This window comes from Capsicum annuum, chromosome 11 (genome assembly GCF_002878395.1).
Source record: "Capsicum annuum cultivar UCD-10X-F1 chromosome 11, UCD10Xv1.1, whole genome shotgun sequence".
NCBI classification, from domain to species: domain Eukaryota; kingdom Viridiplantae; phylum Streptophyta; class Magnoliopsida; order Solanales; family Solanaceae; genus Capsicum; species Capsicum annuum.
In genome coordinates this window covers 100457896-100471064 of record NC_061121.1, presented here as the reverse complement: position 1 = coordinate 100471064, position 13169 = coordinate 100457896, and the positions used below count along the sequence as shown (strand labels likewise).

The 13169-nt window shown below is 32.9% G+C and overlaps 1 non-coding gene across 1 annotated transcript; it reads right to left on the bottom strand.

Moving 5' to 3' along the window:
• Window positions 1–1280: 1280 nt before the first annotated feature.
• On the bottom strand, window positions 1281–2788 carry LOC107847868. The gene is made up of 2 exons (XR_007046728.1): window positions 2388–2788; window positions 1281–1644 (listed from the first exon to the last, which is right to left on the bottom strand). It is a non-coding gene; the product is annotated as an uncharacterized LOC107847868 (transcript).
• Window positions 2789–13169: the final 10381 nt, after the last annotated feature.

Below are 13169 nucleotides of genomic sequence, written 5' to 3'. Positions count from 1 at the left end.
GGATGGTTTCAGGCAGGGTAGAGGTAGGCCGAAGAAATACTGGAGAGAGATGATTAGATGTGACATGGAACAGTTACAGCTTATTGAGATATGACCCTAGATTTGAAGGTAGGAGGACGTGGATAGGGTTAGAGGGCTAGTGCACATGGGTAAGTCGTAGCCAGTAGTTAGGGGTGTTGTGGTGTATCCTGGCTTGTAGTCTTAGGGCTTTGTATATAGGTTGGAACTTCTAGTTAGGAGGGTTTCGATGAGGTTTGCGTCTTTGGTTTGTTAGTGTATAGTATTACATTGTGGGTGTTGTATCTCTGTTATTTCAACTTATTTTATGTTTTATTACAATTTTGTTTACTGTCTTTTGTTCCAAGCCGAGGGTCTATCAAAAACATTCTCTCTACTTCTTCGGAGGTAGTAATATGGATTGCATAAATTTCGCCCTCCTCAGATTCCACTATGTGGGAATATACTGGGTTTGTTATTGTACTATTGAAACTTTATATTTGGAAATTGTGGTATGACGCCAGTAAATGATTTACAATGATCGACAGTTCATGAAGTTACTAGTAGATGCCATAATGAATATCAAGGAATTGCACTAGCTATAAAACAAAAGGAGAAAAAAGTTAAATCGTAAATAAGCGCACTAATTAATTTCCATTGTGTTATTAACTATCTTTTATACTATCTTATTTGAATGTCTTATTAGATTAGAAACGTTTTCCTGCTGGTCATATAGTTTATTTATCTTATGGTGGTTAAATATATGGTACCTCTCCAAACTTATGATCCTCATATTACAGTCAGATCAACTTAAGTAATCTTATTCAGATTATATCCAAGTCTAGTAGTATATGTTTGATTTAAACCCTAATACTCATGACCGACCCATGGCATGCAGATACATTATGTGCTTAATACATCGATAACCAATTAAATTTATCTTTAAGTTTTATTCAAAACACTTGTACTATGATTTATTTCAATGAAACATATGAACACGTGATAGTGTTCTTATTTTTTTATTAATTGCACGCGAATCATTTTATTCTTATATATAGACGTATTTCTAATATATTATTATCATTTTATTCCATGATAAAGCAGATACATATATAATTAAAATTAAGCGTAGCAGCAGATTGTTCAGTACATTACTTATTTAGGTAGCAAACCTTTGTGCTCCATATAGCCAAAGTAACTACCAAGAACACACAATTTACTTTCACCGTTAATCATCCAAATTCTTGAGAGCCCAGTTGAACTTCTGGCTCTGACAGTAGCTATTTTGGTGGCTGCCACCATAACCATGTCCATGACCATGACCATGATGTCCCGTGGCCATAGACGACATATGGGCATGGGAAGATTGTTGCATCCCACTACCATAGCCATCACTATGGACCATATTGGTGGTGCTTCTTGAGAAGTTGGTTGAATCATGTGGCATATGCCCTTGATAACTACCATGACTTCCATAATGGCTATGGCTATGGCCATGGTTTCCATAATGTCCACCGTGGTGTTGGCCCGTCATCATATGATTATTTTGAGTAGAGTGAGAAAATGGTATGGTGGAAGAATAAGCCGAAGGCCTCATCATTTGACCATGGCTGTCGGAATCAAGGGCAGCTCAAGCATATTGCTGGCCTAAGGCGAAAATCAAACAGAGTGTTAAAATTTTAAGAATAAATAACTTTCTTTAAATAAACTCTATTTTCAAAATTATATAATTGATTTTTTCTAATTATTCTTTTTTGTGTAATAATATAATCAAAGTATTTAATCTTTCTTGAGACATAGTACTTTAGATATATGAACTTCTTCTAATAATTCTTTCTTTTTATATAAAAAATTATTTTATTATAAATAAAATTTAATTTTTTTAAAAAAATCTATATATATTATTGTAAAAAATGAGGCCCTCAAATTTGGAGGCCTAAGTCAGTCGCCTATTTTTTTTTACAAGATAGAGCCGCCCTGGTCGGAATAGTAGTTTTGCTCGTACGAGTATGTTTGATGCCCAAGATGATTTTGGAGAAGCATTTTGAATATTGTTGATGGATGCGAAGTTTTTTCTTGGTGATAATGTGATCTTGAGTGAGGTATATTTATAGGATTTTGGGGAGATTCTAATTAGATAAGAAAGGCATCCCATTCTCATATTTGCCTTAAATGGAGCACATTTCAGAATTCAGGTTCCTCCTCTTTTATTCTTATGCATTTATATAAGCATTAAGCTTTATTCGCCAATTCCAACTTGTACATGTAAAGATTTAAGAGATTGTATAACCTAAACAATCAAATATATAATCCTATCAATCATTCAGAACGTGGAACTACATAATTTTCACATAAACAAAATTACAGTAATTTAGTAGAGAATTACTTACCTGAATTCTCCATAGTTTTCTTGCTGATTGAGTTTAGCAGAAGCACAAAACAAAAGTATTGTTTCTCTCTCTTTACCTTACGTTTCAGAATAATATTTGATGAAATTTATTCTTCTTTTGGCAGAAAGAGGACCCCTTTTATAATACAGGAAATAGACAGTTATGTTTTCACATTCCATCAACGTGATTTGTGGATATAATAATTATCCTACTAACAGTCAGTAATTATCCTACTTACAAAGTAGTCAGTAGTTTTAATCCTACTAGTAACTTCCCATACAGATTTAAAATTTAACTTATTTAATTATTATTAACCTCTCCAAACTTACGATCCTCATATTACAGTCAGATCATATTAAGTAATCTTATTCAGATTATATCCAAGTCTAGTAGTATATGTTTGATTTAAACCCTAACACTCATGACCGACCCATGGCATGCAGATACATTATGTGCTTAATACATCGATAACTAATTAAATTTATCTTTAAGTTTTATTCAAAACACTCGTACTATGATTTATTTCAATGAAACATATGAACACGTGATAGTGTTCTTATTTTTTTATTAATTGCACGCGAATCAGTTTAATCATATATATAGACGTATTTCTAATATATTATTATCATTTTATTCCATGATAAAGCAGATACATATATAATTAAAATTAAGCGTAGCAGCAGATTGTTCAGTACATTACTTATTTAGGTAGCAAACCTTTGTGCTCCATATAGCCAAAGTAACTACCAAGAACACACAATTTACTTTCACCGCATCATTTATTTATACGTCAAGTTTAATCATCCAAATTCTTGAGAGCCCAGTTGAACTTCTGGCTCTGACAGTAGCTATTTTGGTGGCTGCCACCATAACCATGTCCATGACCATGACCATGATGTCCCGTGGCCATAGACGACATATGGGCATGGGAAGATTGTTGCATCCCACTACCATAGCCATCACTATGGACCATATTGGTGGTGCTGCTTGAGAAGTTGGTTGAATCATGTGGCATATGCCCTTGATAACTACCATGACTTCCATAATGGCTATGGCTATGGCCATGGTTTCCATAATGTCCACCGTGGTGTTGGCCCGTCATCATATGATTATTTTGAGTAGAGTGAGAAAATGGTATGGTGGAAGAATAAGCCGAAGGCCTCATCATTTGACCATGGCTGCTGTCGGAATAGTAGTTTTGCTCGTGCGAGTATGTTTGATGCCCAAGATGATTTTGGAGAAGCATTTTGAATATTGTTGATGGATGCGAAGTTTTTTCTTGGTGATAATGTGATCTTGAGTGAGGTATATTTATAGGATTTTGGGGAGATTCTAATTAGATAAGAAAGGCATCCCATTCCCATATTTGCTATAAATGGAGCACATTTCAGAATTCAGGTTCGTCCTCTTTTATTCTTATGCATTTATATAGCACCAAACTTTATTCGCCAATACCAACTTGTACATGCACGGAATCCATTATGTTATGCAATATGATCATCATTGATGTATGGGTTAAAAAAGAAACATCGAAATGTGGATGAATCAGGAGACGACATATGGACTAAAGGACACGTCAAGCATGACTCAGCAGGAATGATATCGGGCATATTGTTCTTGGAATGTGACCGGTGAGGGTGATCTTGTTCGCAGAAGATCCTGGGTTGTGGTACTAGCTAGAGTCCGATATCATATCAATGAGCCTGTTATGGCTCCGAAAACAAGGACCGGCAGGTTCCGGGTGCCACATCCTAAGGACAGCAGCATCATTTCAATATTTACATAGGAGAAGACTAATAGCACGTCGCTCCTAAAAATGTTCATTTCTAGTTTTTTTTTATAGAATAAAAGAAAAAAAAAAAAGAAATGTTTGACCTAAGTTTTTTTAGAAATGTAAGTGTTTCAGGAAGTAGCAAAAATGATTTTTCAGAAACTAAAAAAACTAGCTCTTTCCTAGAAAAGCACTTTTAAAAAAATATTTTCGCGAAAAATACATTAAGAATCACTTTTAAAAATTTGATTTAACTCTAACTGATCGTCAAAAATATTTTTAAAATTTATTATTAAACAAAAACTAATTCTCATCAAAAACATACTTTTTAATGCATTTTTGAAAAGAAAAAAAAAACTTGCAAAATTATTTGATTTAAAAAACTTAACTAACCAACCATAAAGTGGTTTTATTTTCACTTTTGTCAATTGGGTTAGTCTAAGCTTGCTGGTATGCTTTGAAGCTTATAAAGAAGAGGTCTGAGTTCAAATCCTTATAAAGGCATTGCCCTTTTTGAAAAGATCACATAAATATATTATTTAAGAGTCAATATTACAAAACATATCAATATTATTTTTTATTTACAAAATCTATCAATTAATGTCAGTTTATATTGAAAAAATGGGCTGATTTTAAAGGAGTAGTTATTTGAATTTATTGTTTGATAGTTATCATAGTCAAATGAGCTAAATTTTAAAAATTTGTTACTATCTTTTTCATCTATTCTTAAATTTTCTACCATCTTCTTCAACTTTTTTCTTTAACCTTATACTTAAATCTCCACTCTCAAATTCTTCACCAAAAAGGTCACCATTTTTACCGAATATCTTGATATTTATCAACGATTGGTTTTGTCATGGGTCCAGAGGCCAGGATTTGAAGTCTGTGGGTGTACTACTATTGTCAAAGATGCGCATAAGTCTTGAAGTTAGACTCAAAATGTGTTGAGCGCTCCCCTCGCTTAATGTGCAGCTTAGGTTCTAATTTCTGATATATACTTTCATCACTTGTCAATGAGGCTTTCTGAGGAGACGAACACTAAACAATTGATATTTCACTTTATCAAAAAAATTAATTTTTTTGTTCATATATTTGTCATTCATGCTTATATTATTAGTCTTGGACTAAACATATATTTATATCTTTTCTACCTTTATGTCTTTTTTCGTTAAATCTCACGCTTTATTTGTACTTTGTGCTTAAATACAATAGACCTTGAAGCTTTTTTACTCTTATTGCTTTTGATAATACTATGGAGCTCCAATATTATCTTAAGACGTTAAAAAAACTTTCGGTGTCGATTAAGGAATATTATCATATTCAATTGATCGCTAAAGACATGAACAATACTGAAAAAATAAATATATAGAACAAATAAGAGTTTTAAGCTAATAACTTTACTTTCTTATAATATGAAGTTTACTTTTAACATTTTTAAACAATCAGTTGTGGTAGTTAAGGACTGGTCACGAGTTCAAATCCCCATTCCAGCAATTTTGTTGTTATAAATTTAGTAATAAGCCTTTAAATTTGAAGTATTGAAAATAAAAATAAAGGTATTGTGTGACCCAGAGACTGATCCTTGGTCGCATGGACAGAAGGGCTTGCTTCAACCAACAAACCAAGGGGCACTACTATTCATCTTAGGATGCACTATTAGCTATATCCCAATTTCTCAAGATATATACATATATATATACATAATTTTTTTTCGACGTTAACAGGTGCACGTGCACCCCACCTATACATGCATGTGGATCTGCGCCTGCATGGGTCATATTAATTTGTTGTTTATGGTTTAGTGATTTTTCTAATTTCCTTAATTCTTCCAAAAATGGTTAGTTGTTCTTCGTTGGAATACATGAATATGTGCATTGTTGTCTTTAATATTGTACACGATGTATGTGTTTTAAGTATATTTTTTATCACTTTTTAGTGTTTTGTATATAATGTATAAGCCATATCAGTTTTTATATTATTTTCATGCAATATTTTCAGAAAGATAATTAAATAATCAATTCAAACATCAGTTTCTAGACCATTTTAATTGATGTATATCAAATAGAATATATATGTCCTATCATATTCTATATCAACTTTCATACAATGCTTTGAACAAGGTAATTAAATAACCATTCTAGGTATCAAGTTATATACCCTCTAATTGACGTATATCAATTAAAATATATACGTCATACCAATTTTTATATCATTTTTCATATAATATTTTCAACAAGATAATTAAAATATTCATTCTGAACATCAATTTTTATACCATTATAATTGACGTATTATGTGTCATACCAGTTTTTATACAATTTTCATACAATATTTTCAACAGGATAATTAAATAACCATTCCAACACCAGGTTCTATACCGTTTTAATTGATGCACATCAATTAAAATTTATACATCATATCAATTTTCATACCATTTTCTATATAAAAATTTTATTGATATTAATTTTTAAAGATATATATAATATAATTTGATGTTGAAAAAATAATTTTTTAGTATTAAAAATATACTACAACATCTTGATTTTCAAATATGAATATGTAAATATTTAAACAATAATTAATAGAAATATTATCCAAAATATAATGTTTACAAAGAAAAAGACGTACTAAAGAGAAATCAAGTTCAACATGGAAATGAGAGGTTGCTGTAGGGAACAAAACGGGGTGACGAATGCCTTGGCAAAGCTGGGAGCCTATTCAGATATCCAATAAGGGAGCATGCTTTTGAAGTTTCACCCATGCCTGCCCGAAACATTATGTGGACAAACATCGCAGGAACTCATTTTGTTAGATTGGTTAAGACTAACTTGGTGCATTCCCATGAGGAATTGCAAACCTCTTTTGTACTAAACCGGAATTGATGTTGAATTAAACTTTTATTTTGAATGCAATGCCTATTAACTAAAAAAAAAAAAAAAAAAAAAGAGGCTAAACGTTGTAAGTAAACAAGAGGAGTGAATAAAAATAAATTGTGACAGTTAAAAGAAAAGAGATTACATTACCAATGTAATTGTGGGTTTAAATTGTACTGTGCCCCTTTTTTTTTAATCTTAGTTGTTAGGTTTTGTTAGTTTTCTACTGGTATATTTTAAAAAATAGAAATTATTGATATGTTTTGTAATATTAACTCTTAAATGGTATATTTATGTGATTTGTCCTTTTTTTGAAAATGCACTTAGAATCACATTTTAATATTTCATTTGAAATAATTTACAAATTTAAATTATTTGTGCAAAATTTCTTTCCACTACCAAATTCGAACACGTGGCCTCATAGGCCAGGAATTGGCAATCAGCATTCTGCAGTACATGATCACTTGTTGCTATAAATGTCACGCTTTTACTATATAGAAATTCTTAAACACATATATCTATAGAGAGAGATTTTCAACTGAGATATCTTGGTGTCACAACACCCCCAAGCTACTACCTAGATTTGCTCCTAGCCGAGAAGCCGTTGCGAAAAAATTTGAGATTTATAATTGTTTCGTATGCTTACTTTATGCAACTAATCAATGGGAATAAATCTGAAATTGATTTGCCTATCAAGTCGGGCTGTAGGTATCATGCATCGCACGACTTAGAATTTTGAATCGTAACATAATTATATTGATAGGATAAAATTTCTTCAACAATGTCAAAAGTGTAGAAGTTTAATTTCAGGAAATTACATGGGATGGTTCTTATAGTGGAGAATTTTGCTATTTTGTCCCTGTAAGAAAAGACTCTAAAGACTAACCTTTCATTCTTTTTAGAGATAATATCCAATTAACCCCCTGAACTATACCCAAAAAGGTTATGACACACCTCAACTTAAAGGAGGTTCTATTACCCCCTGAACTTATTAAAAGTGTAATTTTGACACTCTTAGTGCCTACGTGGCACATACGTGGAACAACACACTGAAGTGTCCACGTAGGAACACGTGTGTGTCACATATGTGCCACATACTAAGGGTATCGAAATTACACTTTTAATTAGTTCAGAGGGTAATAGGACCCCCTTTAAGTTGAGGTGTGTCATAACCTTTTTGAGTATAGTTCAGGGGGTAATAAGGTATTTTCTCTTCTTTTTACATCTAGAACAAATTTATGTTTGCCCCTTTGTTCTTCAAATGGTTTTACACTTTCCGTGCTCATTTGTCTCTCAACTTCTATTTTTATTGCTTCTTTTTTTCTCTTTTTTATTTTTAAATTTTAATTTTTCCTTTTTCTTATTTTAATTCATTTGTTTCAACCTTTATTTTTTAAATTTTGCGTTTTTCTTCATTTTTTTCTCAAACATATTTATTTCTCATTTCTCTTTCTTTCTAATTTATTTGTCTCAACCTTTACTTTTTTTTTATTTTTTCTCATTTTTTCTTCGGCTTTATTTTTTTATTTTTCTCAAATTTTATTTTATTTTTTCTTCTCCCTTTTATTTTTCTCAATCTTTTTTTGTGTGTGTATGTTTTATTCTTCTCTTCTTTTTTCTTAACCTCATTTTTTTCTTTTTTCACAATCTTTATTTTTTTCTACTTTATTCTTCTCGACTTATATAATATTTTGTCAATGAACAGAAAGTTGGATAATCCGCAAAGATAATCTTCTTTCTTTGATATCGTAGGAAATTTAAGAATGTGACATATTGTTTGGCAGTCCTTTAGGATAAATCTTGTCTCTAAGCTAAGGCGAGAGTAATAGAACATCTCGTAAATTAAGAGATAATGTGGTAGTGTGAACTCTTGCCTATGAGGTGTAACTTGTTGTTTGAAAGTCTTTGGACTAAGTCTTGCCTTTAAGGCAAGAGTTATAGAATAACTCGTAAATCGAGACACAATGTGGTAGTGTCAACTCTTTACCATGAGACTTGTTGTTTGAAAGTTCTTAGGATAAGTTTTGCCTTTAAGATAAGAGTTATAGAACATCTAATCAAAACACAATGTGGTAATGTCAACTCTTATCCATGGGGCATAGATTATTTTTTGAAAGCACTTGATCTAAGTTTTGCCTCTTAGGCAAGAGTTATAGAGAATCGCATAAATTAATACATAATGTGATAGTTCCAACTCTTTCCCATGGGGCATAAGTTATTGTTTGAAGGTCCTTGGACAAAGTATTGCCTCTAAGGCAAAAGTTATAAAACATCTCATAAGTCAAAATACAATGTGCTAGTGTCAACTCTTGCTCATTGTACGTAACTTGTTGTTTGAAAGTCTTTGGACTAAGTCTTGCTTCTAAGACAAAAGTTATAGAACATCTCATAAATCATGATACAATATTGTACCATTGTCACACCCCTTTTTCATACTCCAAAGGATTATGGATTAAGTTTGTAAAGGATTTTTTGTTATTAAGTGACAAAATGAAGAATTTTTGTTTCGAAAAAGGATTATTTTTTTTTTATTCAGAGTCGCCACTTGACATAAATTAGGTATGCCAAGTCACCTTTGGAAATCCTTTTTCAAAACAGTTTGACTCTAAAACTGATCTGCGAACAGAGATTCCAGCTAAGGATTCTGTCGACCACTGTCGCTTGGTGAAGCATATCGGCTAATTTGACACTACGGATGTATAAACCACACAAAACATATAAAAAAACAATCAATCAAACAAACCAAACTTACGAATCTCAAAAAATAGTGTACAGTCCAATTATACAGACCCGAAACATAAAAAAATGCAGAAATGTAAACCTACTCTATTCTAAACTAATCCTAAGATGATCATAAACCAAACTCTACCCGATGTTTTGGTCCTTGATCGTGCGCCATCTTTGTGTACAAGATACTTCGGGGCATTCCCCAGTGAATAAATACAATTCCTTCGGGGCATTCCCCGGTAAATGAATACAATTTTAATTTCCTGAGATAAACTAGAAAGCATTCAACACATTCAACATTCCACGCATTCAATCCAACATCATTCCTAAATTTGCCTTCCCGAACCTAAACTTTTGCCTATTCATTCGACATATCATGATTCTATTGCGTTCCAATAATATCCATGCTCATTCTGAATTAAACAAACAAAAATAAACCAAAATTAATCTAAATTCTCCCTTTTTATCAATTTCTTAATTCTGTCCTTATTTATTATCAATCTCACAACTAACCCAATTCTTAAGTATTCAATTTCGAGATAAAAATCAAGACAATGATAATCAACATGGCTCAAACAAACTCACAACACACCATACCACCAACATTTAAACACATTCGAGATAATAATAAGAATAGTAGATTTGAGGGATGGACCTTAATACCGCTTTTGATGAATATTATTTGACGAAATAAAGAGAACCCGCCTTTGATAACTTCAACTTAAGCCTCAGTGACGAACCTATCCAGCTCGGTATTGAGAAATTGAAACCCAAAACTAAACCCAAAACCAGTAACGAATACCAAAGAACTTGAGATGAAAATCACAATAGCACAAACTAGTCCCGTTCACGAACTAATCTTGAAATTAAAGAAGATGATGATATGGGGAGATTTAAGATGGAATCGATCGAACGATGAACTGAAAACCAATCAAAACTGAGCTCCAGTGAGTTGCGAAGGGCAAAACTAGCCAAACCAGTCAAAATTTGGCGACTATGTCACCGATATAGTAACCCGAAACCCGATTTTGTTTTCTCCTTGTTCTCTCTCGTGAATTACTCTCTTCTCTCTCATTTTTCTCCCTCTCCTGGTGTTATTACTGTGTACGTGCCTCTCGTGAGTGGGAATTTATATTGTTATTGTTATCTCCGGTGAGTGTAGATGGGGGTCTAGGATTTTTACGTGAAAATCAGCTGGGTGTCTTCCCCTATTCGTGAATGTGTGTGTGCAAGTGTCAATGGTGGGTGTTCGTTTTTCAGTAAAAAAAATGGAATTCCTGAATATGAGTGCTCTGTGATGATTAATGGTGTTTTTTGTGAGGGTCAGTAATGGATGAGAGGCGTAAGGATGAGTGGAAAGCATTGTGAATAATTATGTGAAAAAATGGAATTTTGGAAATTTTTTGTGTTCTCTAATGGAATCTGTGGTGCATGTGTTTAATTGTTAAAGAGAATGAAGATGATGAGTATTTTTTGAGTGGGTTTCTGTGAGTAGGAAAATAGAAGATGAATGAAGAATCCTCGAAGTTCCTTGTGGCCCCTTCTTTTAGTTTGTTATTGTGAGGATAAAAATGTGAGTGGGTAGGGAGGTGGAAGCTTTTGATTGGGTAGATTGTTAGGATAAGATAAATTAGTTAGAGGTATTGTTTTTGTTTATTTTTGTATTTTTGTGGGATATAATTACATGGGGTTGGACACATGGTAAGGTAAACTAAAAATGAATAAAATTAGACTTCGGGAGGGACAAATTTAGGTGTCTACATCATGCCCCCTTTGAATGTAAACACAAAGTGTTTTCAGACAAAGAAGTAGACAGCGAGACCAAATTTTGACCTGACCATTATTCAAAGAAAGAAACAGAAGGAAGAAGGACAATCGGGTCTTGACTTAAGACATCCTACCTACCCAAGTTATGAGAGGAATCAAGTCACGGGTATTTCAAAGGATTAGAAAGAGATGGACTATACCGATTTGGAGAGTCGAGTGAGGTTCCATCGAGGTTCTGGTCCACGGCTCTATCATTACATTAAAAATAAAAATTACAAGTTAAAGCATAAATGAAATTACAAAAATCCCATCTATACAGCTTCTTTTGGACTTTTGACTTGAGTTTCATCACCCTACTCTTCAGGCAGGCTCCTGACTTGCTATTTCTTTAACTTGTTGCTTGCCTTTCAATTTCTTCACCCTGTTCTCCAGGCGGGTTCCTGACTTGCTATTTCATCAACTTGTTGCCATGCTTTCAACTTCTTCACCCTGTTCTGCAGGCACGCTCCTGACTTGTTATTTTTCAATCTGTTTAACTTTCAATTTCTTCACCTTGTTATTTAGTTTTCCATTTTTTTGCCCTGTGCTTCTGGCAGGCTCCTGAAATCACATCAAAACTAAAAAGAAAATTATCCCAAACAAATATTATTATAAAGAGAAATTCCGTTTGCCAGAAAACTAAAGTTTCAAAAACAAAAATTAAATTTTTTTTCCATGTTTATCATCAGAAGACTTTTGGAAAAGTCACATCATACCTACTTGCATGTTGCGATGATGAATCAAGACTCTGACCAAGAAATGCATCTCTTGAGAGTAAAATTGAATAACCAATACTAGGAAGTGTGTCTCCTAAGAATTAAAGTGAGGGATTCTAACTAGAAAGTGTGTCTTCTAGAGATACAAGTTTAAGTTAAAAGTGTGTCACCTGAAAAATGAAAACTAGCTAGGAAGTGCGTCTCTTAAGGATTAAGTGCAATAACTCGACTAGAAAGTACATCTTCTAGGAATCAAGACTTAAGTTAGAAAGTTCATCACCTAAAAAGCAAAATTTGAATTACCCAATCAAGGAAGTGCATCTCCTTACCAATGTTGCTTGAATTATCAAAATAAGGAAGTGCATTTCCTTACCAATGACGCTTGAATTACTCAAATAAGGAAGTGCATCTCCTCACAAATGTATCTTGAATTACTCAAACAAGGAAGTGCGTCTCCTTACAAATGTTTCTTGAATTGTCCAAACCAGGAAGTGCGTCTCCTTACAAATGTTACTTAGTTTTTCATTTATTCGCCCCGTGCTTCGGTAGGCTCCTAAAATCACATCAAAGCTGAAAGAAAAAAGAAAAAAAAATTATCCCAAACAAAGAAATTCATTTTCTATGAGTTAATTGGAATGACTCGACTAAAAGGTACGTCTTATAGGAATCAAAAGGTATAACTCGACTAAAAGGTACGTCTTATAGGAATCAATAGGAAAGACTTGACTAAATGGTACGTATTATAGGGGTCAAGGGAAATGACTCAACTAAAAATCAAAGGAATGACTCGACTAAAAGGTACGTCTTATAGGAATCAAAAGGGATGACTCGGCTAAAAGGTACGTCTTATAGGAATCAATAGGAATGACTCGACTAAAAGGTAAGTCTT